Source organism: Engystomops pustulosus, chromosome 6 (assembly GCF_040894005.1).
Source record: "Engystomops pustulosus chromosome 6, aEngPut4.maternal, whole genome shotgun sequence".
Taxonomy (NCBI): domain Eukaryota; kingdom Metazoa; phylum Chordata; class Amphibia; order Anura; family Leptodactylidae; genus Engystomops; species Engystomops pustulosus.
The window spans coordinates 163,823,039-163,849,958 of record NC_092416.1 but is presented as its reverse complement, the minus strand read 5'-3'; the positions used below and the strand labels follow the sequence as shown (position 1 = coordinate 163,849,958).

Below are 26,920 nucleotides of genomic sequence, written 5' to 3'. Positions count from 1 at the left end.
ATTGTTGCTGTTTTCGGAAAAGCATTTATTAATAAGTGCTTCAATCCTTTCTTTGTTAGCCGGTTCAGCTAACAGTGCTTCATTAAGTCTCCAGCACCACTCACCCTTTGATGTGTTACTAAGGTTAATTTTGATCAAGATGGGGGCATGATCAGAAACATGGATCAAGCCTATTTCTGCTGTTTTGACCAGGGGTAGCTGTTTTCTAGGTGCGAAAATATAATCTATCCTATGATACGTATCATGAGTGTGAGAGTAGAAGGTGAAGTTTTTAGTAGACGGGTTAAGAAGCCTCCATACGTCCACCAGACCTAGATCTCCTAATGCCCTCGTGATTTTAGCCAGTTTCCTAGGCGACGGAGTTTGTGTGCCCGTGGAATCTAGTGATGGCTGCAAAGAGACATTAAGGTCACCTGCTAAAATAATAGTACCTTCTGCATACAGTCGCAATTTCGCGAGTGTCTGAGCTATCCACTTGGCCTGGCCAGTATTTGGCGCATATAAATTTGCAAAAGTTACCACTGAGTCTCCGATGGAACCTTTTATAAACAAAAATCTTCCCTCGGGATCTTTTAATTCTGAGAGGAGGGAGAAGGGGAGGTTCTTATGAATTGCAATACTTACTCCTCTGGAGGCTTTCTGGAAGGTACTATGGTACCACCAGTGAAAGTCCCTTACTGGTAAGGTGGGGATTCTGTTGTGTTTAAAATGTGTTTCTTGTAAAAACAAGACGTCCGCTTTAAGATTTTTGACTATGCGCCATATCTGACCCCGCTTCTGTGGAGTGCTCATCCCTCTCACATTATAAGATATTACGTTACAGTCTCCCATCATTGATAAACCAATGGAACTGACCACCAAAGATGGTCTCTAACAGTACCTGTACTCATCTCGTGGGGAAGGAAAGAAAGGGTGGGAACATAAAGAAATACAATCAAAATATCATATAACATAACATTGAAATGGATATTAGCACAAAATCCTACCACTTGGGAGCTAACTTTCCTGCTATTTTTTCGATTAAATTTCCCTCGTGGAGGTGTGTCAACTCCCTTTCTCCATCTCCGGTATAACCAGTGGTGGGGAGGGGGGAGGGAGTCAATTTTATATAGCCGGACCATACATATAACTCCTCGCACGGGACCTCCAGCAGGAGCTTTAATGAGCTAAAATAATGTTTCAGAACAGAACAATTCAGTAATTAATTATTAGTGATGAGCTAAACAAACAGGCTAGACAATCCTAGACATCGTATCTAAGACCTGGTGATCCAGAGTCCTGTTTCTCAGCCGGGTATCGCCTTGTTAATTACTGCATGGAACAAACTTCAAAACATTAACTGGGATACAGTGTGGACTCACACTCCTATAACTTGTCAAAGGCAGCCAGTCCGAGATCTTTCACGGCGTCGCTTCATGATTCTTCGGCGGCTTCTTACTTCTGGGTGATTTATATTTCCCCACCGTGTTCCAAGCTGGAGACGTAGGAAGCGCTGGTAGTTTAAGGTCCTGCATCGATGGAAGCCAGGATGGGATATCTATAGGTTGTATTCCCAGCAGGGGCCAAGCTGTTGCCAAGTCTTCAGGTGTTCTGATAGTAATGTGTTTACCGTCTTTCTGTACACCAAGACCGAAGGGATATAACCACCTAAAGGGGATGTGCGACGCTCGCAGGGCATCCAGAAGTGGTTTGAGTATTCTCCTCTTAGCTAGTGTAGTAGGAGCTATATCTTGATAAAGAGAGATGTTTACTTCTTGATATGTTACAGTTCCTTGTTCTCTACTAGCTCTCAAAATGGCAGCCGCATCTGTATAGCGGAGAAAGCCACATACAATATCTCTTGGAGGTTCTCCAGCTCTAGGTTTGGCTCTGAGCGCCCTGTGTATACGCTCTATTTTTATGGTATCTGCTCTCTCTTGTCCTAGAAGGTTAGAGAAGATTTCTTTTGCTATCTCTGGTAATGTTTCATGAGCATGGGTTTCGGGGAGGCCCCTGATGCGGACGTTTTGTCTTCTGCTTCTGTTTTCAAGATCCTCTGCTCTTGACAGAGCTTCATTAATCAAATTGTAATGTGTCTGAAGTGAGTCTTTCACTTTTGTGTTGAAAGATAATATATCTGTTTGGTTGAGTTCCACCTGCTCCAGGCGGTTCCCCAGATGTTTCATGTCTGATTTGATTTCTGCCAGGTCCCTGGCTATCGGGCTCAGTGCCTGTAGAAGAGTGCGTCTGATAAAGCCTCTGGAGGCTGGTGCTGCAGTCGCAGTGTTGAGATCTCCGCCATTGTCAGATAACTCCCCTATGCTCTCCATCTCTGAATCCTCTTCTGTACCTGTTCTCGATGCGGTCGCCATCTTGGATGGTCGCGCGGGAGATTCGCGCTTCTTTTTCCGCAAGAATTTCTCCAGGTCGGCTTGAGTTTTCCCTCCTTTAGTTGTTCCGGGAGTATCCTTGGCTTTCTCCTTGCCGTTCTTGCCCATAATTAGTGTTCTGTCTTCTCGCTAGAAGAGGTCCCGTACTCGGTGAAGCGAGGAGCGCAGGATTATGCGGCCATCACTTCCAGCGGTCAAGCTCCGCCCCCCATTGGAATACTTTTCATAGCTCAGTGACTAGGAAATATCATTTTGCCAACTGTAAAACTATTGGAGTCATCTATCTAATGACATGCATTTGCCACACCCAATATGTGGGAAAAACTTTTAGAGATGCAAGGAGGAGATTCAGGGATCATGTGAATGATATTTGAAATTCTAAGGACACCACAATTGCTCACCATGTTTGGGAAAACCATAATGTCGATCAGAGATTAGTCCAAATTTAAATGATTGAAGTGGCTGAACCCTCACCGAGATGAAGGGACTATAATTGTAAGATTCTTTAACTTGAATTCAGATGGACATTCATTTTGTGTACATTACAAGCAGAGGGTCTCAATGATCAAATATTATATTCCTATTTCCTGGGATCATATGTTATGTACAGTAGTTTAATTTCCAAATTTTCAAATACCTATCAAAACATAAGGTCACACATAAAAGAGCAGGATACATAATGTAATCTTAGTTCCTACAAACACCTGATTTTGTTGAAACAACTAAATTATTGACTGTAGTCTTAAAGCTATAAATACTCAATTGCTTGCAGAGATACATAGTTGCACTTGACTACTGGTTGCATGTTTCATACATCCACAGCAAAATGTTATCGTATATGGTCCTATGTGATTGGTCTACTTTGTACTGTTCTTAGTTTGGGATTCCCTGTAGAGATGAGCGAACACACTCGTCCGAGCTTGATGCTCGTTCGAGTATTAGCGTACTCGTAACTGCTCGTTGCTCGGACGAATACTTCGCCAGCTCGAGAAAATGGCAGCTCCCGCCGTTGTGATTTTTGGCGGCCAGAAACAGAGCCAATCACAAGCCAGGAGACTCTGCACTCCACCCAGCATGACGTGGTACCCTTACACGTCGATAGCAGTGGTTGGCTGGCCAGATCAGGTGACCCTGGAATAGACTAGCCCCTGCCCGCGCTGCTCGGATCATTCTCTGTCTGGATGCCACTAGGGAGAGAGCTGCTGCTGGTCAGGGAAAGCGTTAGGGTGTTCTATTAGAATAATGTTAGGCAGGAGTGATTCTACAAGAACCCAACAGCCCTTCTTAGGGCTAGAATAGCGTTATATATTTTTTTTTTTTATTTGCTTGTGGCTGGGCTTGCTTGCACTAGTAGTGCAGCTAGTACCATATTGTGAGTAATTTGCAGGAAGATTTGCGAACGTTCTGTTTAGCTCTTAGTGACACACATATCCATCTCAAACACCTAAGTGGGACAATTTATTAGGGTTTTGATTGAATTAGGCACAGTCTGCCGTTTTTTTTTTTTTACTTTTATTTTTTTTTCAAAACTAAAAGTCATCACAGGCAAAGCACAAAATCCAGTTGTGTGCTGTCAGTGTAGGTTACAAACTAGCCATAGCAATCATCATCATCTTCTGTGGTTGCTGTGTGATTTCTTCTGATCATTTTGTTAAAAAAAAAAAATACAAAAACATTAAAAACACAAAAAACAAAAAAAAAACACAAACATATTTTACAGTTTACACTTTAATTTTGAAAATGTTGAACCCGAGGACTAAGGGTAGGGGTAGAAGCCGTGGTCCTGGGTGGGGTGAGACACCACCTGCTGATAAGGGAGCAGGGGAACGCCGCAGAGCTACACTCCCTAGGTTCATGTCTCAAGTTACTGGAAATGGTGGTAGAGCATTGTTGAGGCCAGAACAGTGCGAACAGGTGATGTCATGGATTGCGGACAATGGGGCAGACTTATCAAGTGTCTGAAAGTCAGAATATTTCCAGTTGCCCATGGCAACCAATCACTGCTCCCCTTTAAGATATTCATGAGCACTTGTAAAATGAAAGCTGAGCCGTGATTGGTTGCCATGGGCAACTGGAAATATTCTGACTTTCAGACACTTGATAAATCTGCCGCAATGCTTCTATCCATTTGTCCACCAGTCAGTCTTCCACGCAGTCCACTCATGTCACCGAAATCAGCACTCCTCCAGCTCCTCCACCTCAGCCTCCTTCCCCCCAGTCTGCCTCCTCCCAGCAAAATTTGGCATTTGAACCGGCATACTCTGAGGAACTGTTTTCTGGACCCTTCCCAGAGTCACAAACCACTTGTCCGGTTGCTGCTGAGCTCTTTCCCGATGCCCAGGTTTTCCACCGGTCGCAGTCTGTGGGTCATGATGACATTGTTGACGTAGTGGGAGAAGTGTGTAAAGAGGTGTCGGACGAAAAGGAGACACGGTTGTCAGACAGTGGTGAAGTTGTTGTCAGGGCAGGAAGTCCGAGGGGGGAGCAGACTGAGGGATCGGAGGATGATGAGGTGACAGACCCAAGCTGGGTTGATAGGCCGGGTGAACACAGTGCTTCTAAGACGGAGGCGAGTCCTCAACGAAAACAGGTTGGAAGAGGCAGTGGTGGGGCCAGACGGAGAAGCAGGGCCAGAGATGGTGCATCCGCGCCAAATGTTACATGTAGTGAAGCTCCCGTGGCGAGGGCTAGATTTTCGGAAGTCTGGAGGTTATTAAAAGAAACACCGGATGACCGACGGACTGTGGTGTGCAACCTGTGCCAAACCAGCATCAGCAGGGGTCACTACCAACTTAACCACCACCAGTATGGCATATGAATGCTAAACACCCCACTCAATGGAACCAAGGCTGTTCACCTCCGGCCGAGCACACCACTGCTCCTTCCCCTGTGTCATCTGCTGCCTCTGCTAGTCAGCCCCCTGCCCAGGACCCCGGCCCAAACACCTCCCATGCGAAAACCACACCTTTGCCTCCACAATCCTCCACAGCATCCACCAATGTCACCATGCGCAGCGTCCAGCTCTCTATACCCCAGACGCTGGAGTGCAAGAGAAAATACAGTGCAACTTACCCACACGCCCAAGCCCTCAACGTCCACATCTCCAAATTACTCAGCCTGGAGATGCTGCCCTATAGGCTGGTAGAGACCAAGGCCTTTCGCCACCTCATGGCGGCGGCCACCCCTCGGTATTCGGTCCCCAGCCGCCACTACTTTTCCAAATGTGCCATCCCAGCCCTGCACCAGCACGTGTCAGACAACATCATCTGTGCCCTGACCAACGCCGTTTCTGACAAGGTCCAACTGACCATGGACACGTGGATGAGTGCTGCCGAGCAGGGCCACTATATATCGCTGACGGCACATTGGGTTAACTTGGTGGAGGCTGGGACCGAGTCTGACACTGGGGCTGGTCATATACTGCCGAAGCCGAGGATTGCGGGGCCTACCTCGGTTCAGGTCTCTCAGGCCTACTATGCCTCCTCCTCCTCTCACCCCTCCTCCACCTCCTCCTCCGAATTACCATCCGTGGGCATGGCACCATCAGTCGGTAGCTCTAGGCACTGCAGCAGTGCCATCGCTAAGCGACAGCAGGCGGTGCTCAAACTGCTGAGCCTAGGCGATAAAAGGCACACCGCCAGAGATGAGCGAGCACTAAAATGCTCGGGTACTCGTTATTCAAGACGAACTTTTCCCGATGCTCGAGTGCTCGTCTCGAATAACGAGCCCCATTGAAGTCAATGGGAGACTCGAGCATTTTTCAAGGGGACCAAGGCTCTGCACAGGGAAGCTTGGCCAAACACCTGGGAACCTCAGAAAAGGATGGAAACACCATGGAAATGGACAGGAAACAGCAGGGGCAGCATGCATGGATGCCTCTGAGGCTGCTTAATCGCACCATTACGCCAAAATTATGGGCAACAGCATGGCCATGACAGAGTGACCAAATGAGGCTAGATAGCATCTAAAACATCCAATAATTGACCCTGACACTATAGGGGACGGCATGCAGAGGCAGCGGCAGCAGTGGCAGGCTAGAGAGTCTCATGGCGACATACCCTAAATGGACTCAGGTTTCACCAAAGGAGGTGAAATGATTTCCTATGTGAACAAAAGGTTGACGGTATATTTAGTCGATAACACAGCATGGTGGCGACATCGTTACCAAGTTCCATAACGTATCTGGTGAAACACCCGAAAAATGAGCCTGACACAGCTCTTTTGATAAGGGGACGACATGTGGAGGCAGCCATGGAGACGACTTCCATGATTAAGAGCGACAGTATGGGGCATTCATATTGCGCTGCTATGATTGTAACTTCAGGTCTCCAGCATGGCGGCGACAGATGGGCCGAGTTCCACTATGTATCTGGTGAAACACCTGAAAATTCTGCCTAACACAGCTCGTTTGATAAGGGGATGATATGCTGCATATCATCTCGTGCTCCAGCGTCTGGGGTATAGAGAGTTGAAATGAGACATTGATGGACGCTGTGGAGGATCGTGGAGGCAAAATGGACAGGAAACAGCAGGGGCAGCATGCATGGATGCCTCTGAGGCTGCCTAATCTTGGGATGGAGCTGGCAGGCAACTGCCAGGCGAGATTTTGCCTGTCCAAGCCCCTGTCTCTCGGCTCCTCCCCACCCAAAATGGGCCTGGGGGCCAGAAGCGTTTACTTTGAAAAAATTATAATTTTCAAAGCAGGCCGGGTCGTTTGAATATTTCACCTAGGAATAATGGAATCGCATAGTGGTTCTATTTTTAATTGTTTTTACGGAAATGGTTCCATGATTAAGAGTGACAGTATGGGGCATCCATATTGCGCTGCTATGATTGCAACTTCAGGTCTCCAGCATGGCGGCGACAGATGGGCCGAGTTCCACTATGTATCTGGTGAAACACCTGAAAATTCTGCCTGACACAGCTCGTTTGATAAGGGGACGATGTAAGGAGGCAGTGAAGTAGTAGTAGATTAAAGGTGCTGCAGTTAAAACTATGTTAGTTGGATCTTGAGATGGAGCTGGTGCTCCGCTGCCAGGCGAGCTTTCGCCAATCCAAGCCCCTGTCTCTAGGCTAATCCCCAAACAGCACTTCTAAGAACCTTTTGTATAAGATCAAGTGTAGTAGCGTTCTTATAAGTTTAGGATATGGCGGGTGAGGGGAATGTAAACAGATGCGCAAGAAGCGCTGAAATAATATCAGTAAATGATAAAAGTTTGCCAGTATATTTTGTGGATTACACAGCAGGGTGGCGACAAAGTTAACAAGTATGATGTGGAAGCCATGAAAACAACGCAAAATTCTGCCTGACACAGCTCGTTTGATAAGGGGACGATGTATGGAGGCAGTGAACTAGTAGTAGATTAAAGGTGCTGCAGTTAAAACTATGTTAGTTGGATCTTGAGATGGAGCTGGCGCTCCGCTGCCAGGCGAGCTTTCGCCAATCCAAGCCCCTGTCTCTAGGCTACTCCCCAAACAGCACTTCTAAGAACCTTTTGTATAAGATCAAGTGTAGTAGCGTTCTTATAAGTTTAGGATATGGCGGGTGAGGGGAATGTAAACAGATGCGCAAGAAGCGCTGAAATAATATCGGTAAATGATAAAAGTTTGCCAGTATATTTTGTGGATTACACAGCAGGGTGGCGACAAAGTTAACAAGTTTGATGTGGAAGCCATGAAAACAACCCAAAATTCTGCCTGACACAGCTCGTTTGATAAGGGGACCATATATGGAGGCAGTGAACTAGTAGTAGATTAAAGGTGCTGCAGTTAAAACTACGTTAGTTGGATCTTGAGATGGAGCTGGCGCTCCGCTGCCAGGCGAGCTTTCGCCAATCCAAGCCCCTGTCTCTAGGCTACTCCCCAAACAGCACTTCTAAGAACCTTTTGTATAAGATCAAGTGTAGTAGCGTTCTTATAAGTTTAGGATATGGCGGGTGAGGGGAATGTAAACAGATGCGCAAGAAGCGCTGAAATAATATCGGTAAATGATAAAAGTTTGCCAGTATATTTTGTGGATTACACAGCAGGGTGGCGACAAAGTTAACAAGTTTGATGTGGAATCCATGAAAACAACCCAAAATTCTGCCTGACACAGCTCGTTTGATAAGGGGACCATATATGGAGGCAGTGAACTAGTAGTAGATTAAAGGTGCTGCAGTTAAAACTACGTTAGTTGGATCTTGAGATGGAGCTGGCGCTCCGCTGCCAGGCGAGCTTTCGCCAATCCAAGCCCCTGTCTCTAGGCTACTCCCCAAACAGCACTTCTAAGAACCTTTTGTATAAGATCAAGTGTAGTAGCGTTCTTATAAGTTTAGGATATGGCGGGTGAGGGGAATGTAAACAGATGCGCAAGAAGCGCTGAAATAATATCGGTAAATGATAAAAGTTTGCCAGTATATTTTGTGGATTACACAGCAGGGTGGCGACAAAGTTAACAAGTTTGATGTGGAATCCATGAAAACAACCCAAAATTCTGCCTGACACAGTTCGTTTGATAAGGAGACCATGTATGGAGGCAGCTATATGGACGACTTTTGGAGGCAGCTATGGCGATGATGTGTGGAGGTAGCAATGGAGACAACGTGTGGAGCCAGCTAAAAAGACGACATGTGGAGGCTGCTATGGAGACAATTTAATTTGGATAGTGCCTGTATGTGGTAGTCCAAAAAAGTTTTCAAACCAGAGGAGCAGGTAGGTGGTCCTCCAGAAAAATTAAATAGATTGAGTGCCTGTATGTGGCACTCCCAAAAATTGCTTAAAACAGAGGACCGGGTAGGTGGCCCTCCAGAAAAATTAAATACATAGAGTACTATAGCTAGAGCCAGTTGGCCCTGGCAAAGAATAGCCAGTTTCCTATGCTTTAGTGTACAAAGAGGAGGAGAAGGAGGACAATGAGGAGGAGGAGTGCACACATTATTCAGGTTGAGCTTCTTTCACCTGGTGGAGAATGAAAATCCGGAGAAATCCAGGCTTTATTCATCTTGACAAGCGTCAGCCTGTCAGCGCTGTCAGACGACAGGCGTGTACGCTTATCAGTGATGATGCCACCAGCTGCACTGAAAACCCGCTCGGACAACATGCTAGCGGCAGGGCAGGCAAGAACCTCCAAGGCGTACAGCGCCAGTTCGTGCCACATGTCCAGCTTTGAAACCCAGTAGTTGTAGGGAGCTGTGTGATCATTTAGGACGATGGTATGGTCAGCTACGTACTCCCTCACCATCTTTCTGTAAAGATCAGCCCTACTCTGGCGAGACTGGGGACAGGTGACAGTGTCTTGCTGGGGTGACATAAAACTGGCAAAGGCCTTGTAAAGCGTACCCCTGCCAGTGCTGGAAAAGCTGCCTGCTCGCCTATTCTCCCTCGCTACTTGTCCCGCAGAAGTACGCCCTCTGCCGCTAGCACTGTCAGAAGGGAAATACTGTTTCAGCTTGTGCACCAGGGCCTGCTGGTATTCATGCATTCTCACACTCCTTTCCTCTCCAGGGATGAGAGGGGAAAGATTTTGCTTGTACCGTGGGTCCAGGAGAGTGAATACCCAGTAATCGGTGCTGGAATAAATTCTTTGAACGCGAGGGTCACGGGATAGGCAGCCTAGCATGAAATCTGCCATATGCGCCAGAGTCCCAACGCGCAAGAATTCACTCCCCTCACTGGCCTGATTGCCCATTTCCTCCTCCTCCAACTCCTCTTCTTCTGCCCATACACGCTGAACAGTGAAGGACTGAACAATGGTCCCCTCTTCTGTCTCGCCAACATTCTCCTCCTCTTCCTCCTCATCCTCCTCCACCTCCTCCGATATGCGCTGAGAAACAGACCTGAGGGTGCTTTCGCTATCAACAAGGGAATCTTCTTCCCCCGTATCTTGTGACGAGCGCAAAGCTTCCGACTTCATGCTGACCAGAGAGTTTTTCAACAGGCCAAGCACGCTGCGGGATGGTGAGGCTGATGATGGCGGCATCGCCACTGACCATCTGTGTTGACTCCTCAAAGTTACTCAGCACCTGACAGATATCAGACATCCACGTCCACTCCTCATTGTAGACTAGAGGAAGCTGACTGACCTGACTACCAGTTCTGGTGGAAGTTGACATCTGGCAGTCTACAATCGCTCTGCGCTGCTGGTAAACTCTGGATAACATGGTTAATGTTGAATTCCACCTCGTGGGCACGTCGCACAACAGTCGGTGAGCGGGCAGTTGGAGGCGGCGCTGCGCTGCCCTGAGAGTGGAAGCATCTGTGCTGGACTTCCTGAAATGCGCACAGATGCGGCGCACCTTCGTGAGCAAATCAGACAGATTGGGGTATGTCTTGAGGAAACGCTGAACTATGAGATTTAACACATGGGCCAGGCATGGCACATGTGTCAGTCTGCCGAGTTGCAGAGCCGCCACCAGGTTACGGCCGTTGTCACACACAACCATGCCTGGCTTCAGGTTCAGCGGTGCCAGCCACAGATCAGTCTGCACCATGATGCCCTGTAATAGCTCTTGGGCGGTGTGCCTTTTATCGCCTAGGCTCAGCAGTTTGAGCACCGCCTGCTGTCGCTTAGCGACGGCACTGCTGCTGTGCCTAGAGCTACCGACTGATGGCGCCATGCCCACGGATGGTAATTCAGAGGAGGAGGAGGGGTGGGAACAGGAGGAGGCATAGTAGACCTTTGAGACCTGGACCGAGGTAGGCCCCGCAATCCTCGGCGTCGGCAGTGTATGAGCAGCCCCAGGGTCAGACTCAGTCCCAGCCTCCACCAAGTTAACCCAATGTGCCGTCAGCGATATATAGTGGCCCTGCCCGGCAGCACTCGTCCACGTGTCCGTTGTCAGTTGGACCTTGTCAGAAACGGCGTTGGTCAGGGCACGGATGATGTTCTCTGACACGTGCTTGTGAAGGGCTGGGACGGCACATCGGGAAAAGTAGTGGCGGCTGGGGACCGAATACCGAGGGGCGGCCGCCGCCATGAGGTTTCGAAAGGCCTCGGTCTCTACCAGCCTATAGGGCAGCATCTCCAGGCTAAGCAACTTGGAGATGTGGACGTTGAGGGCTTGGGCGTGTGGGTGGGTTGCGCTATACTTCCTTTTGCTCTCCAGTGTCTGGGGTATGGAGAGCTGAACGCTGGTGGATGCTGTGGAGGATCGTGGAGGCGAAGATGGGGTTTTCGCACGGGAGGTGTTTGGGCCGTGGTCCTGGGCAGGGGGCTGACTAGCAGATGACACAGGGGAAGGAGCAGTGGTGTGCCTGGCCGGAGGTGAATGGGCTTGGTGCCATTGAGTGGGGTGTTTAGCATTCATATGCCTGCGCATACTGGTGGTAGTTAAGCTAGTAGTGGTGGAACCCCTGCTGATCCTGGTTTGCCAAAGGTTGCACATCACAGTCCGTCGGTCATCCGGTGTTTCTTTAAAGAACCTCCAGACTTCTGAAAATCTAGCCCTCGCCACGGGAGCTTGACTACGGGCAACATTTGGCGCTGATGCACCAGCTCTGGCCCTGCCTCTCCGTCTGGCCCCACCACTGCCTCTTCCAACCTGTTCTGCTATAGGACTCGCCTCCGTCTCAGAAGCACTGTGTTCACCCGGCCTATCAACCCAGCTTGGGTCTGTCACCTCATCATCCTCCGATCCCTCAGTCTTCTCCCCCCTCGGACTTCCTGCCCTGACAACAACTTCACCACTGTCTGACAACCGTGTCTCCTCATTGTCCGACACCTCTTTACACACTTCTTCCACTACGTCAATAATGTCATCATCACCCACAGACTGCGACCGGTGGAAAACCTGGGCATCGGAAAATTGCTCAGCAGCAACCGGACAAGTGGTTTGTGACTCTGGGAAGGGTCCAGAAAACAGTTCCTCAGAGTATGCCGGTTCAAATGCCAAATTTTGCTGGGAGGGGGCAGCCTGGGGGGAAGGAGGCTGAGATGGAGGAGCTGGAGGAGTGCTGATTTCGGTGACATGGGTGGACTGCGTGGAAGACTGACTGGTGGACAAATGGCTAGAAGCATTGTCCGCAATCCACGACATCACCTGTTCGCACTGTTCTGGCCTCAACAGTGCTCTACCACGAGTCCCAGTAACTTGAGACATGATGAACCTAGGGAGTGTAGCTCTGCGGCGTTCCCCTGCTCCCTCATCAGCAGGTGGTGTCTCACCCTGCCCAGGACCATGGCCTCTGACCCCTGCAGTAGTTGGACGTCCACGTCCCCGCCCTCGTCCTCTACCCCTAGCCCTCGGGTTAAACATTTTCAAAATTAAAGTGTAAACTTCAAATTTTTTTTTTTGTGTTTTTTGTGTTTTTTTTTTAAACAAAACGATGCTATCCTTTTGCTATGGCTAGTTTCTAACCTACACTGACAGCACACAACTGGATTTTGTGCTGTGCCAGATGACTTTGAGTTATAAGATAAATAAACGTAAAAAATAAATAAATCAGCAGACTCTGCCTAATTCTAATCAAACCCCTAATAAATTGTCCCACTTCGGTGTTTGAGGTGGATATGTGTGTCACTAAGAGCTAAACACAACAGTCGCAAGTCTCCCAGCAAATTCCTCACAATATGGTACTAGCTGCACTAGTAATGCCAGCAAGCCCAGCCACAAGCAAACAAAAAAAAAGGAAAATATAACGCTATTGTAGGCCTAAGTAAGCTGTTGGGGTTATCCTATGGCTATTTTCTAGCCTACACTCAAAGTACACTGCTTTGCCAGATAACTTTAAGTTATAAAAAGAAATAAACGTAAAAAAAAAATAAATCAGCAGACTCTGCCTAATTCTAATCAAACCCCTAATAAATTGTCCCACTTCGGTGTTTGAGGTGGATATGTGTGTCACTAAGAGCTAAACACAAGTCTCCCTGCAAATTACTCACAATATGGTACTAGCTGCACTACTAATAGCAGCAAGCCCAGCCACAAGCAAACCAAAAAAAAAGGAAAATAAAACGTTATTGTAGCCCTAAGAAGGACTGTTGGGTTCTTGTAGAATCACTCCTGCCTAACACTATTCTAATAGAACACCCTAACGCTTTCCCTGACCAGCAGCAGCTCTCTCCCTAGCGGCATCCAGACAGAGAATGACGCGAGCAGCGCGGGCAGGGGCTAGTCTATTCCAGGGTCACCTGATCTGGCCAGCCAACCACTGCTATCGACGTGTAAGGGTACCACGTCATGCTGGGTGGAGTGCAGAGTCTCCTGGCTTGTGATTGGCTTTGTTTCTGGCCGCCAAAAAGCAAAACGGCAGGAGATGCCATTTTCTCGAGCTGGCGAAATACTCGTCCAAGCAACGAGCAGTTTCGAGTACGCTAATGCTCGAACGAGCATCAAGCTCGGACGAGTATGTTCGCTCATCTCTAGTGATAACATTTATGATCTTCTAGTTCACCTAATTTTAATGTATGTACTGTATTACAAAACTACAACACTTCTCTAGCATTTCTCTCTTTGAAACATTTATTCCTCTTAGGAGGACAGAAAGCACCATCCTTACTGCCACGGGTGCTCCTGCTACCCACGTCTCCCATGTCCTTGTTGCAGCCTCACTCACATGTCCTTGCTCCAATGACAACTCCTGTGGTCCAATGCGCCTCCAAGGGCGCGCAAGCTGGCTTTGTGAAATTTAAAGGGCCAGTGCACAGCTAATTGACCTCGATTCTTTGCCGCCTATCTTGACCTTCCACTGCGCACCCGACTCCGATCCTATGCCACCTGATCTGACCTTCTGCCTGACCACGACTCTGATTCTGCCTGCCAATACTGTACCATGCCTTGGCCACTACCACAAGCAAAGTCGCGCCTGTGGATCAACCTGGTGGTATCCTGCCGAAGCAAGTCAAACTCACTTTGCGGCAAGATCTGGGGAATACCGGGTGCCACTTAGACTCCACTCCTAGGTGTCAGCTTACGTCATCGCTCACGGTGGTCCAGTGGGTCCACTACCACCAACCCTTACACTAACATTACCCAGTGTATTTTTAGCACTGGTCACAGGATAGCTGTATAAACATATGGATTATATTTTGTGCCCTTATATTTTATGCTTGACAATGATTGGACATAGTGAAGCACTTGTGTTTGGTATGTTATATGTTGTCTGCATATCTTTTCTTGCCAAGTATTTTATTGGAAGCAAGCTGTGAGAGGGGAAGTGACTGGCCGCAGAATATTTTTATATCTTTTATTATTATTATTTGGAAAGTTTTAATGTGACTGAGAATAGGAACCATTTCTCTGACCCTGTCTGCCCGTTATTACTTTACTTTATTCTATTATTTAGAGTATTTTTTATCTTTGCTTATATATTTTTTTTACATGCGTTAAAAGGTTTATAGTTTTTGTAGCAAGTAGCAATTTAGTTTGGAAGTGCCCTATAAAGGCCTATATACCATAGACTCCCACAATAAACAGCATTTTATGAATTTAACATTACAAACTATTTAAATCCAGAGTTGCAGAGTCTGTTAACCCTTTAATTCATTCTCATGAATCGAACAAAAATGGATTGGAAATTTGCACATTTTAGTGCAGAATTAGTGCTTTTGGGTTTTTGGCAGACTGATTTGGCTACAGTCCCTGAGGTACCAGTACAATAGAAACCCCCAAGAAGTGATACCATATTGGAAAATACACCTCTCAAATAATTTATTTAGGGATGTAGTGGAGATCTTAAACCCAGAGGTGCTGTCTCAAATTCAATAAAAAAGAATTGTGTATATTTTTTCTCAAATATGCCATTTTAGTGCCAAATATATTTTTCCCGAATTAAGCCACTTTAGACAAACACCCCAAAAAACAATATGCGAGTTCTCCAGGATATTCCAGTAACTTTCATGTGGCAATGACCTACAGGCTTGGCACACGGCAGGGCTCAGAAGGGTTCCCAAGAGGAGTGAGACCATTTTGGAAACTACACCACTCAAAAATATTATCTAGGGTTATAGTGAGCATTTAACCCCTGATGCTGGCCCCCACAGGTAGACCCCAGAGATAATCCATAATGGATAGTGCAGAGTAAAAGATATCCACCATGACATCTTGTGCCCAGATCACGCCACTGGACACAATCACCACAAAAATCAATATGTGGGTTATGCCAGGTACCCCAGATGTGGCAATACTCAACAGTCTGGGCACATAGCAGGGCTCAGAAGGGAAGATGTCACATGTGGCATTGTTTGTAAGCTATGCAGAGTACATTAGAATAAATATCTAACTATCCAGGGAGGTTAGATGTATCCTAAAACATTCCTTCATACACTGTCCAGGTTTATCGGGACATATGATAAAAATACATATTGATAAAATGGTGTCCTTCCTAATGCCCCTTTTATAACACACCTTACATCTACCGCGGTTTAAAACACTAACTAAAATAAGCTCCGGCACCAGCTCACCCTGAGCTGGTGCCCGGTATTGCCATCGGAAACCTGCCACTACAAGTGGTAGGTTTCCTTTAAGGAAAACTGGAAAAAAATGGAAACAAATGACTTGAGACATTTGGGAGACAGGTCTCAAAAAGAGATCTGAAAAAAATACCAGTTTAAAGTGTAACCGTCATGATGAGCAAAAAAAACTGAAATGCATAATTCTGCTGGAGGTGTCCCTGGGAATCATTCCTCAAAGTATTTTGCCTCTCAGGCCTTATTTAGTACCTTTTTTGGCCCATTGGGACCTGCATCTACCGTACATACTCGAGTATAAGCCGATCCGAGTATAAGCCGAGACCCCTAATTTTACCACCAAAACCTGGGAAAAACTATTTACTCGAGTATAAGCCGAGGGTGGGAAATGTATTGGTCACAGCCCCCTCCAGTATATAGCCAGCAAGCCCCCAGTAGAATACAGCCAGCCCCTAGTAGTATACAGCCACCAGCCCCTAGTAGCATACAGCCAGCCCCCATGTAGTATACAGCCAGCCTGCCCCCATGTAGTATAGAGCCGGCCTGCCCCCATGTAGTATACAGCTGGCCTGTCCCCATGTAGTATACAGCCAGCCTTTCCCCATGTAGTATACAGCCGGCCTGTCCCCATATAGTATACAGCCGGCCTGCCCCCATGTAGTATACAGCCGGCCTGCCCCCATGTAGTATACAGCCGGCCTGCCCCCATGTAGTATACAGCCAGCCTGCCCCCATGTAGTATACAGCCAGCCTGTCCCCATGTAGTATACAGCCAGCCTGTCCCCATGTAGTATACAGCCAGCCTGCCCCCATGTAGTATACAGCCGGCCTGCCCCCATGTAGTATACAGCCGGCCTGCCCCCTTGTAGTATACAGCCGGCCTGCCCCCATGTAGTATACAGCCAGCCTGTCCCCATGTAGTATACAGCCGGCCTGCCCCCATGTAGTATACAGCCAGCCTGTCCCCATGTAGTATACAGCCAGGCTGCCCCCATGTAGTATAGTGCCAGCCTGCCCCCATGTAGTATGCAGCCAGCCTGCCCCCTAGTGGTATACAGCCTGCCCCCCCCCAGCACTTAAAAAAAATAAACTTATATAATCACCCTCCGATGTTGGCGCGGCTCCTCGATGTTGACGCGCCTCCCCGATGTCCCCAATGTCGGTGTGTCCCATCTTCTTTCTTCCCCGCGACTCTTCTTCTTTCTTCTGTCATGGATGCGGCCATGTTTTCTTCCAGCAGGTGCATCTATGACGTGGCCGCTGCTGACGTCATGGTATGCGCCAGCCAGGAAGAAAACATGGCCGCGTCCATGACAGAAGAAAGAAGAAAAGCCAATAAATAAGACGGGACGCGCCGATATCGGGGACATCGGGGAGGTGCGCCAACATCGGAGGGTGAGTATATAAGTTTCTTTTTAAGTGGGTTTTGTAATAGACTCGTGTATAAGCCTAGGGGATGTTTTTCAGCACATTTTTTGTGCTGAAAAACTCGGCTTATACACGAGTATATACGGTATCTATTAATCTATCTATCTATCTATTGATCTATACGAAACAGAAAATAAGCAGCACTCCAGACATCCAGATCAAACAAAAAGTGGTCAAGGCATGAAAAAGGCTCAATACGATTCACCAGTCAAAAACTGAAACATACGCAGTGGTGCACCACAAAATAGCGCACACGCAATATAGCAGGAAGACCTAGATCACTACAATTACACACAATGGGGGTCATTTACTAAGGGCCTGATTCGCGTTTTCCCGACGTGTTACCCGAATATTTCCGATTTGCGCCGATTTCCCCTGAATTGCCCCAGGATTTTGCCGCACGCGATCAGATTGTGACGCATCGGCGCTGGCATGCACGCGGCGGAAATCGGGGGGCGTGGTCGAACGAGAACCCGACGGATTCGGAAAAACCGCCGCATTTTTAAAAAAAAATCTGCCGCGGAGCTTGTACTTACCTTCACTCAGCCCGGCTTGGTGTATTCCAGTGCGTCCCGGGGAACTTCAGCGCAGCAGCGCCACCTGGTGGACGTCGGAGGAACTGCCTTAATAAATCCCGGCCGGACCCGAATCCAGTGCAGAGAACGCGCCGCTGGATCGCGAATGGACCGGGTAAGTAAATCTGCCCCATTGTCTACAGGACGGTATAAGAAAAAAACTATTATTTAACAATAAAAAACAAAGTCAAATTTGAGATGTAGTTTCTGATGGGAACAAGTTGTCCTTCAGGTGTAAAAGCAGGGACATTCCATAAATGTGAATGATGATCTAATTAAAAAAGTGAAGAAAGAAAAGTAGTATTAACCCCTTAAGGACGCAGGGTTTTTTCGCTCATTTCTCGCTCTCCATCTTCAAAAATCCATAACTTTTTCATTTTTACGTGTACAGAGCTGTGTGAGGGCTTATTTTGTGTGTAACAAATTTTTTCTTTCCCGTGATGTTATTTATTATTCCATGCCGTGTACTGAGAAGCAGGAAAAAAATTCCAAATGTGGAAAAATTGAAAAAAAATGCATGTGCGTCAAGTTCTTATGAGCTCAGTTTTTACAACTTTAATGCTGCGCTCCAAATAACACCTCAGCTTTATTCTTTGGTTCGGTACGATCGTGATGATACCAAATTTATATAGGTTTTATTGCGTTTTAATACATTGTCAAAAAATTAAACGAATGTGTACAAAAAGAAATAAATTTTATACCATCTTCTGACGCTAATAACTTTTTCATACTTTGGTGTACGGAGCTGTGTGATGTGTCATTTTTAGCCAAATGAGCCGACGTTTTCATTGCTATCATTTGTGTGCAAATGTGTATCACTGTGCAACATTTCGATCACTTTTTATTAGATTTTTTATGTCAAGTAAAAAGGCGTAAAAGTCGCATTTCAGACATTTGGGTGATATTTCCCGTTTTGGAGGTCACCATCGGCAATAACCGTTTTTATATTTTGGTAGATCAGGCATTTTGGTAAGCAGTGATACCTAATGTGTTTGTGATTTTTTCTGTTTATTATGTTTTATATTAGTTCTAGGGAAAGGGGACTTAAAATGCGGCACCTTGTTTTAAGTGCCGACGATGACTTTGCCAGCGGCAGAGAAGAGGTTAACACCCATGATCGGTGCAAGCACCAACCGCGGGTGATAGCGATGGGTCTTCGTTGCAATATGCAGCACTGCCCATCTCTGTATGAAGAGGGCTCAGCCGTGCATGCGTTTTTGACAGGTTTTACCAATTATCTTATTTAAAATTGGTCAAAAACGGATGCGTTTTCAAAAAACGCATGCATTTTTTAACGCATGCATTTTTGGACGGACTGCTTAAAAACGGACCAAAAACGGGTTCAAAATGCCATGTGTGGCATCACCTTAATGTGAAGTCCTGCTTACAGGTACAATGTATAAATCCAGCCACAGGCTTTTGATTACGGTAAAGCTGGTTCTTGTTCTGCATAATTACAAGAAAGTATTTATGATCTGCTAGCGAAGAATATAAAGCTTTGCTCGGCTAATATTCCCCCTGCTGGGACACTACATTAAATTGTTCTAGCAAAGACAAGGGGAAGGGGAAGGTTTTCAGACAAGTACATGGAGCATTCCTCCGGCTACAAAACACATGTGCTTCACTCTCTGTCCATTTTCATTATACAAAATAACTCCATGCCCTAAGTAACTGCAGGACTTGGAGGTAGTATATAATATAATTACCTGAGCACATAGAAATGTTAGGGTAGGATCATAAAAGGCAGATCACTTCAAGAAGAAAGCAAACTTGAAGCCTTCTATTCACCTGCCGCATATGGCTTGTTCGACTTTTCACATCTGGATCAATGCATGTGGCCCATTTTCCTCGAGTGCTCCTTTTGTGATTATGGCCACCAGGGCAACTACCCCTTAAAACTAATAACAACAATGCACAGAGAACTACACTCACCGGCCACTTTATTAGGTACACCTGTCCAACTGCTCATTAACACTTAATTTCTAATCAGCCAATCACATGGCGGCAACTCAGTGCATTTAGGCATGTAGACATGGTCAAGACAATCTCCTGCAGTTCAAACCGAGCATCAGTATGGGGAAGAAAGGTGATTTGATGCCTTTGAACGTGGCATGGTTGTTGGTGCCAGAAGGTCTGGTCTGAGTATTTCAGAAACTGCTGATCTACTGGGATTTTCACGCACAACCATCTCTAGGGTTTACAGAGAATGGTCCGAAAAAGAAAAAACATCCAGTGAGCGGAAGTTCTGTGGGCGGAAATGCCTTGTTGATGCCAGAGGTCAGAGGAGAATGGGCAGACTGGTTCGAGCTGATAGAAAGGCAACAGTGACTCAAATCGCCACCCGTTACAACCAAGGTAGGCAGAAGAGCATCTCTGAACGCACAGTACATCGAACTTTGAGGCAGATGGGCTACAGCAGCAGAAGACCAAACCGGGTGCCACTCCTTGCAGCTAAGAACAGGAAACTGAGGCTACAATTTGCACAAGCTCATCGAAATTGGACAGTAGAAGATTGGAAAAATGTTGCCTGGTCTGATGAGTCTCGATTTCTGCTGTGACATTCGGATGGTAGGGTCAGAATTTGGCGTCAACAACATGAAAGCATGGATCCATCCTGCCTTGTATCAACGGTTCAGGCTGGTGGTGGTGGTGTCATGGTGTGGGGAATATTTTCTTGGCACTCTTTGGGCCCCTTGGTACCAATTGAGCATCGTTGCAACGCCACAGCCTACCTGAGTATTGTTGCTGACCATGTCCATTCCTTTATGACATGTGATAAAGCTGGAATCATCTCAGACTGGTTTCTTGAACATGACAATGAGTTCACTGTACTCAAATGGCCTCCACAGTCACCAGATCTCAATCCAATAGAGCATCTTTGGGATGTGGTGGAACGGGAGATTTGCATCATGGATGTGCAGCCGACAAATCTGCGGCAACTGTGTGATGCCATCATGTCAATATGGACCAAAATCTCTGAGGAGCTTCCAGCACCTTGTTAAATCTATGCCACGAAGAATTGAGGCAGTTCTGAAGGCAAAAGGGGGTCGAACCTGTTACTAGCATGGTGTACCTAATAAAGTGGCCAGTGAGTGTATATATATTTTCTTGGCTTGCCATTCGTGTTGTCCTGAAAATTACATCTTTTTCTTTATGTCTATGGGTGCACCAGTAGGCACAGCCAAGCCACTGGTTCATTACTAACTTCATATGTATGGGGCAGATTGTAATGAATGAGGAGGAAAATCCCAATATACTGCCATACTGTAGTTTGGCAGTATATGATAGGATCCATCAGACAACCTAGGGTTAAAGTACCCTAGGGAGTCTGAAAAATAGTGAAAGTAAAAATTAAAAAAAAAGTTTGAAAAAAAAGCATAGGAAATAAATGATTATGAGGGGCAGCAAAGGAAATAATTAATGGTGGGGGGAAGCATAGGAAATAATTAATTATGAGGGGCAGCATTGGAAATAATTAATGGTGGGGGGCAGCATGGGAAATAATTAATGGTGGGGGGCAGCATAGTAAATAATTAATGGTGGGAGGCAGCATAGGAAATAATTAATGGTGGGGGGCATCATAGGAAAAAATTAATTATGAGCGGCAGCATAGGAAATAATTCATGGTAGGGGGCAGCATATGCATTAATTAATTATAAGGGGAAGATTAGGAAATAATTAATGGTGGGGGGCAGCATAGGAAATAATTAATTATGAGGGGCCGCATAACAAATAATTAATGGTTGGAGGCAGCATAGGAAATAATTAATGATGGGGACACCATAGAAAATAATTAATGGTGGAGGGGCAGCATAGGAAATAATTATTGGTGGGAGGCAGCATAGGAAATAATTAATGGTGGGGCGCAGCATAGGACATAATTAATGGTGGAGGGGCAGCATAGGAAATAATTAATGGTGGAGCGGCAGCATAGGAAATAATTAATGGTGGGGGCAGCATAGGATATAATTAATTATGGAGGCAGCATAGGAAATAATTAATGGTGGGAGGCAGCATATGCAATAAATAATTATGAGGGGCAGAATAGGAAATAATTAATGGTGGGGGACAGCATAGCAAATAATTAATTATGAGGGGCAGCGTAGAAAATAATTAATGGTTGGAGGCAGCATAGGAAATAATTAATTTTGGGAATCAGTATAGGAAATAATTATTGGTGGGGACAGCATAGGAAATGGTTAATGGTGGGGGGAAGCATAGGACATAATTAATGGTGGGAGCAGCATAGGAAATAATCAATGGTGGGGGGAGCATAGGAAATAATGACCTGTTATTACTCCCATTTCGAAGTGCTCCTTACTACCCCTATTATACAGCCATTTTGGGGTTTTAAACTTTGGGTCCCTGTGCTTTCAATTAAGTTTGCGTTTAAAGGGAACCTGTCACCAGGAGACCCATTTTTAGGACTCCCCCAGTCCCCACAGAGTATAGTACATATATTGCCAAAGTGTTTTTGTATAAAAAATTGGTTTTACAGAAAAAAAGATATGTTATATTGTACCTTTCATTAGCATCTGCTGTGTGACTAGGCAGTTGCCAATTGGGAGGGGCTGGAAAGGAGCAGTTCCCCCCACCCTTGGGAAACATGTGAACTTTTCAAATATATGAATAACTCCCCACACTCGGTATTGGCTGTAGAGGGGCAGGGGGCATCGCTAAGCCCAGTGATGGGTGTTTTCACATATTTGAAAAGGTCACATGGAGAAGCTGTTCCCCAAGGGTGGGGAGAAAATGCTTCTTTCTAGCTCCTCCCAAAAGGTAACTGCCTTAGTCACACAGCAGATGCTAATGAAAGGTACAATATAACATATCTTTTTTTCTGTAAAACCAATTTTTAATACAAAAACACTTTGGCAGTGTATGTACTATGCTCTGTGGGGACTGGGGGAGTGCTAAAAATGGGTCTCCTGGTGACAGGTTCCCTTTAAGGCCAAATTTGGGCGTAATTTGTGAACCTGATCTTCGACAACTCCATTTACCACTAGTTCTGATATCAACCTTAGGGTAAATAAATGTGCCAAAATATATACTGTGGCACACATAGTCCATGCAGAATCCTGTGAGGAACACTTTGATGTTTTTCATGCTGCACCCAACAAAAACAAAATTAGATATGAAAACAGACGAATGTAGAGTTAGAGTAATGATCTACTTAAGTTTATAGATGTTATGTTATGGTTCTGAACAAACATTTATCCAATTAAACAGGGCACTTTGTTGTAGATGACTAGCAAAAAACTAGTTTAAGTTTTCAAGATGTTGTCCCACATAATTTCTGTGTTTAAAGCATCAGATCAAAGAACACTCTCCTTATAAACCCTGTAGAATTATTCATGTTATTATTTAAAATCCATGAACTGTAAAACATTCAGATTACATCTTTCCACAAGAGAACAACCTGTTTTCTGGTTTTGCTTTTGTCTGATCATTCCTCCTGTGTATGGGGGGAATTTATTTCATTGTGATTATATAGACTGTATATATTGTATGTGTGTGTGCATATATTATACCCTATAGACTCGAGTATAATTAGATTTTTTTCAGCACAAAAATTGTGCTGAAAAACCCAAACTCGGCTTATACTCGAGCCAAGAAAAAAAACTCACTTTTCCGGGCCCCCCCCACAGGTCTTCTCTTCTTCTGTCGGCAGCAGCGGGTACGTGCGCAGCGGGCATGCAGCTGTGATGTCAGCCGCCATGTACACAGACCCGGCGCTGACTTGGAGCTGAAGCAAGAAGGGGACCTGCCCGAGTTGTCAGAAAGGTACTTAGCTTATTTTGTGCTGTGCAAACTGAGAGCTAGCTAACTATATACTACACGGGACTGGCTGTATACTACAGGGGGCTGGCTGTATACTACAGGGGGCTGGCTGTATACTACAGGGGGCAGGCTGTATACTAGAGGGGGCTGGCTGTATACTACAGGGGGCTGGCTGTTTACTACAGAGGGCTGGCTATATACTACAGGGGGCTGGCAGGCTACATACTACAGGAGGCTGGCAGGCTACATACTACAGGGGGCTGGCTATATACTACAGGGGGCTAGCTATATACTACAGGGGCAGGTTGACTATATACTACAGGGACAGGCTGGCTATATACTAAAGGGGAATGGCTGTCTATATACTACAGGGGAATGGCTGGCTATATACTACAGGGGAATGGCTGGCTGTATACTACAGGGGGCTTTCTGGCTATAACCTGGGTGTAGGCTGTGAATAATGCATTTCCTATCCTCAGCTTAACACACTAGATATATGTTGTATGTTTGTCCAATCCCACAGACTGAACACACTGCACAGGACAGAGTGCTTGCAAAATACAGAATTATGATAGAAGAATTCTCTGATGCCCGGATTGTAGAAGTTCTTACAGTACCAGCACGGTAAGTTGGCTAGTGGACAGGGAGTTAATGTATCATATTTTGTGTATGATGCAAGAAATCAAAATTGGCAAGTAATATGTCACCTAAATAAATTCTTTTATAACACAGTAATGTAATGTGCCTAGCAGCAACAAATGCAAGTGTCACATTAAACGCAGTTAAAGGGGTGTTACCATACCAGCCCTTTATGGCTTAAATCCTTATACTACTACTGGCCTTTTCTGGTTTAGCATCTCAGCTATTAAAGGGACATGTCCTATCTTTTGCTGCATAAATGGTGCAGCTGCCCTGGCTTCCTATGGACAAATAAGGGCCGGCGCCAGCACTGGACATACCTGGGGGCAGTATCTAATGAATCCATAGAGGGTGAGGGGGCTTTATATAAAATAACCATGAGGGGGCTGTTTGGGATGATTCTGAATTTTTAAAGCCACCACGTGAGCTCACTGCAAATTGACCCCCTGAGGCTCTGTCTCCCAGGGGCCTAATGAAACCTGGAAATGACCCTGGGACAGAGCTAACCTTCCTATTAAAACATAATAGTTCAGGACCCAGACCTTGGCACAAACTTTGACCCAAACACAAACCACTAAATGGTGTGAATAACAGGACAACTGGCCTGCCCAAAGTAGGATAGGGAAAGTACATAAAATAATCATATAACATCAGAAAATATACTAAGAAAAGTAATAAAAGAAAATTAATAAATAAATAAAATGCTGCTAATGTCTCGGTGCTAGAAGGTGGCATCGGTTGTGTTGAGTGGACCCAACTAGCAACATTTGAGGGAGAGGAGGCAGCTAGAAAGACAGTGGACTTTTCAAAGCAATGTAAAGTACTGTGTGTGTTTTTCCAGAATGGAGAGGCCAGATGAAGTTAAACATTGGTCAACTACATTGCAAAGAGTGCCTCAAGTTCCATGGATTGTCTTAAGCCCACTCCACCTCAGTTGTGCAATGCCCTCCACCACTCCTTCATTCAAAATAGCAAGGTCGTATCAGCCGAAGGTCATGGAGTAGTCACTCAGGATGAAGATGTGGACAGTAGACCATCGCAGGACATCTATCCAGATGACAATGAAATCAAACTGCCGGCAATCTGCAATGGGGAGACTGACAAGGAATGCAGCAGTGAGAGCAGATGCAGAAAAGTACAAAAGCCATAGCATTGCCTGCTACTACCTACCATGCCCTGAGCTGAGCACACAAAGAGGATCTCCTTGCGTGATATATTTTTGAGTAATGTGCAGAAGACAAAACATGTGTTGTTTGCGCACTGTACCACCGGTCCCTGAAGCGAGCTACATTGTGGGCACAATTTGTAAGACAAATGCAAACAAAGCGTGAGCTGCAGTGGATGACACACCAATAAAATGGAAACACTTGAGGCTCTCTCTGCTGCTTCAGTTGTCTCTACATCTGCAGAGGTCACCTGTCTCCTTGCAAAGGGAGGACATGACACTACCAGAATCACCACCACTGCAATCACCACCAAGTCCGTCCACACCATCTCAAGGAAGAACTTCACAACTGATATGTGGACAAGAAAACACGGTTAGGTCTCTTTAACTGTCCACATGGTTATTCTTGTGGCGGCTGAGCTCAGGACAGGAATTTCTATGGGGCATGAACTTCCACCACCCAGGATTCCTGGACATCACTCTTTGCCTGCTCATCCTACTCCACTTTCACCTATCCTGCTTCCTGATTTGGTCGATGTCACACCAGCATTACCAGTTTTAGCACAGCCATGGGGAAATGCAGCAGGTCTTGCTGAAACTCATCTGTCTAGGTGGAAGACCACACACCAACCAAAATATGGAAATTGTCCCTTTCAACCCCTACAGTAACTCCCTGGATTAACAAACTATTCAAAAAACAGAAACTTTAAAAAAAAACAGAGGTTTTTTTTTAGATAAAAATAAACTTTTTGGGAAAAAAGAACTATTTTTATGAAATGCTTAATTGGGCGTAACTGGAGAATGGCTGGGTGGATTTAAGGAGGGGGGGAGGGGCATACCATGCATCTGAGTAGTAGAAGGGCCAGGTTTTTCCCATTGGATCTTTTAGGGTGGTGAGAGGAAGGGCTAGGGTTTTCCCATGCTGGATCTGCACTATAAAGGAAAAAAAAATCCTTGATTTCCTTAAGTTCCCAAATGACATTGAAGTCTCAATTGGAGCACGAGATTGAGGAGCAAGAACTGGCCAAAGCAGCAGGGGCATCAGGGGAAATAGGAAGGACAATCAGACAAGGAAGACATAGAAACTGATTTTACAATTAAAATACCAAATTCAAAATTTGAGGCTTTGTACAATTTGATTGTTGTGTGAATAAAGAATATTTCAGTAATAAAAATGCAGCTACTGTTAATGCTTTATTGGACAGTATGAGTATAGAAATTCTGGTACTGTCACTATACTGTAGTACCATATGAGGATATAGCTGATTCCCCCACTGATGTCAGCTCACTGGGCTGTGACCTCTGTGAAGGAGCAGGAGGGAGGAGCTGTACAGGAGCACAAAGGTGGAAGCTGAGAGCTGAGGAGTGAGAAGCACAGACAAGTCACGTTGGGGCACATTCACTTACCCGGTCCAGTCGTGATCCCGTGCTGCTGCGCCGAGGTCCGCTGGAGTTCACCTTCTTCTTCCCGGTGCATGTAAGTGCTGATCTTGCGACATAAATTCTTTTTTGAAATGCTGCGGTTTTTCCGAATCCGTCAGGTTGTCCGACGACCACGCCTCCCGGCGTGAAAGCC

At 45.9% G+C, this 26,920-nt stretch overlaps 1 long non-coding RNA gene across 1 annotated transcript in view; it reads left to right on the top strand.

Annotated features, from left to right (window-relative positions):
• Window positions 1-26,420, top strand: part of LOC140066161 (uncharacterized) — a 59,473-nt gene extending 33,053 nt beyond the window's left edge. Inside the window, exons 2-4 of the long non-coding RNA XR_011848137.1 lie at window positions 23,408-23,543; window positions 24,064-24,164; window positions 25,021-26,420. This is a non-coding gene — a long non-coding RNA (uncharacterized lncRNA). The remainder of the gene's footprint in view (window positions 1-23,407; window positions 23,544-24,063; window positions 24,165-25,020) is intronic.
• Window positions 26,421-26,920: the final 500 nt, after the last annotated feature.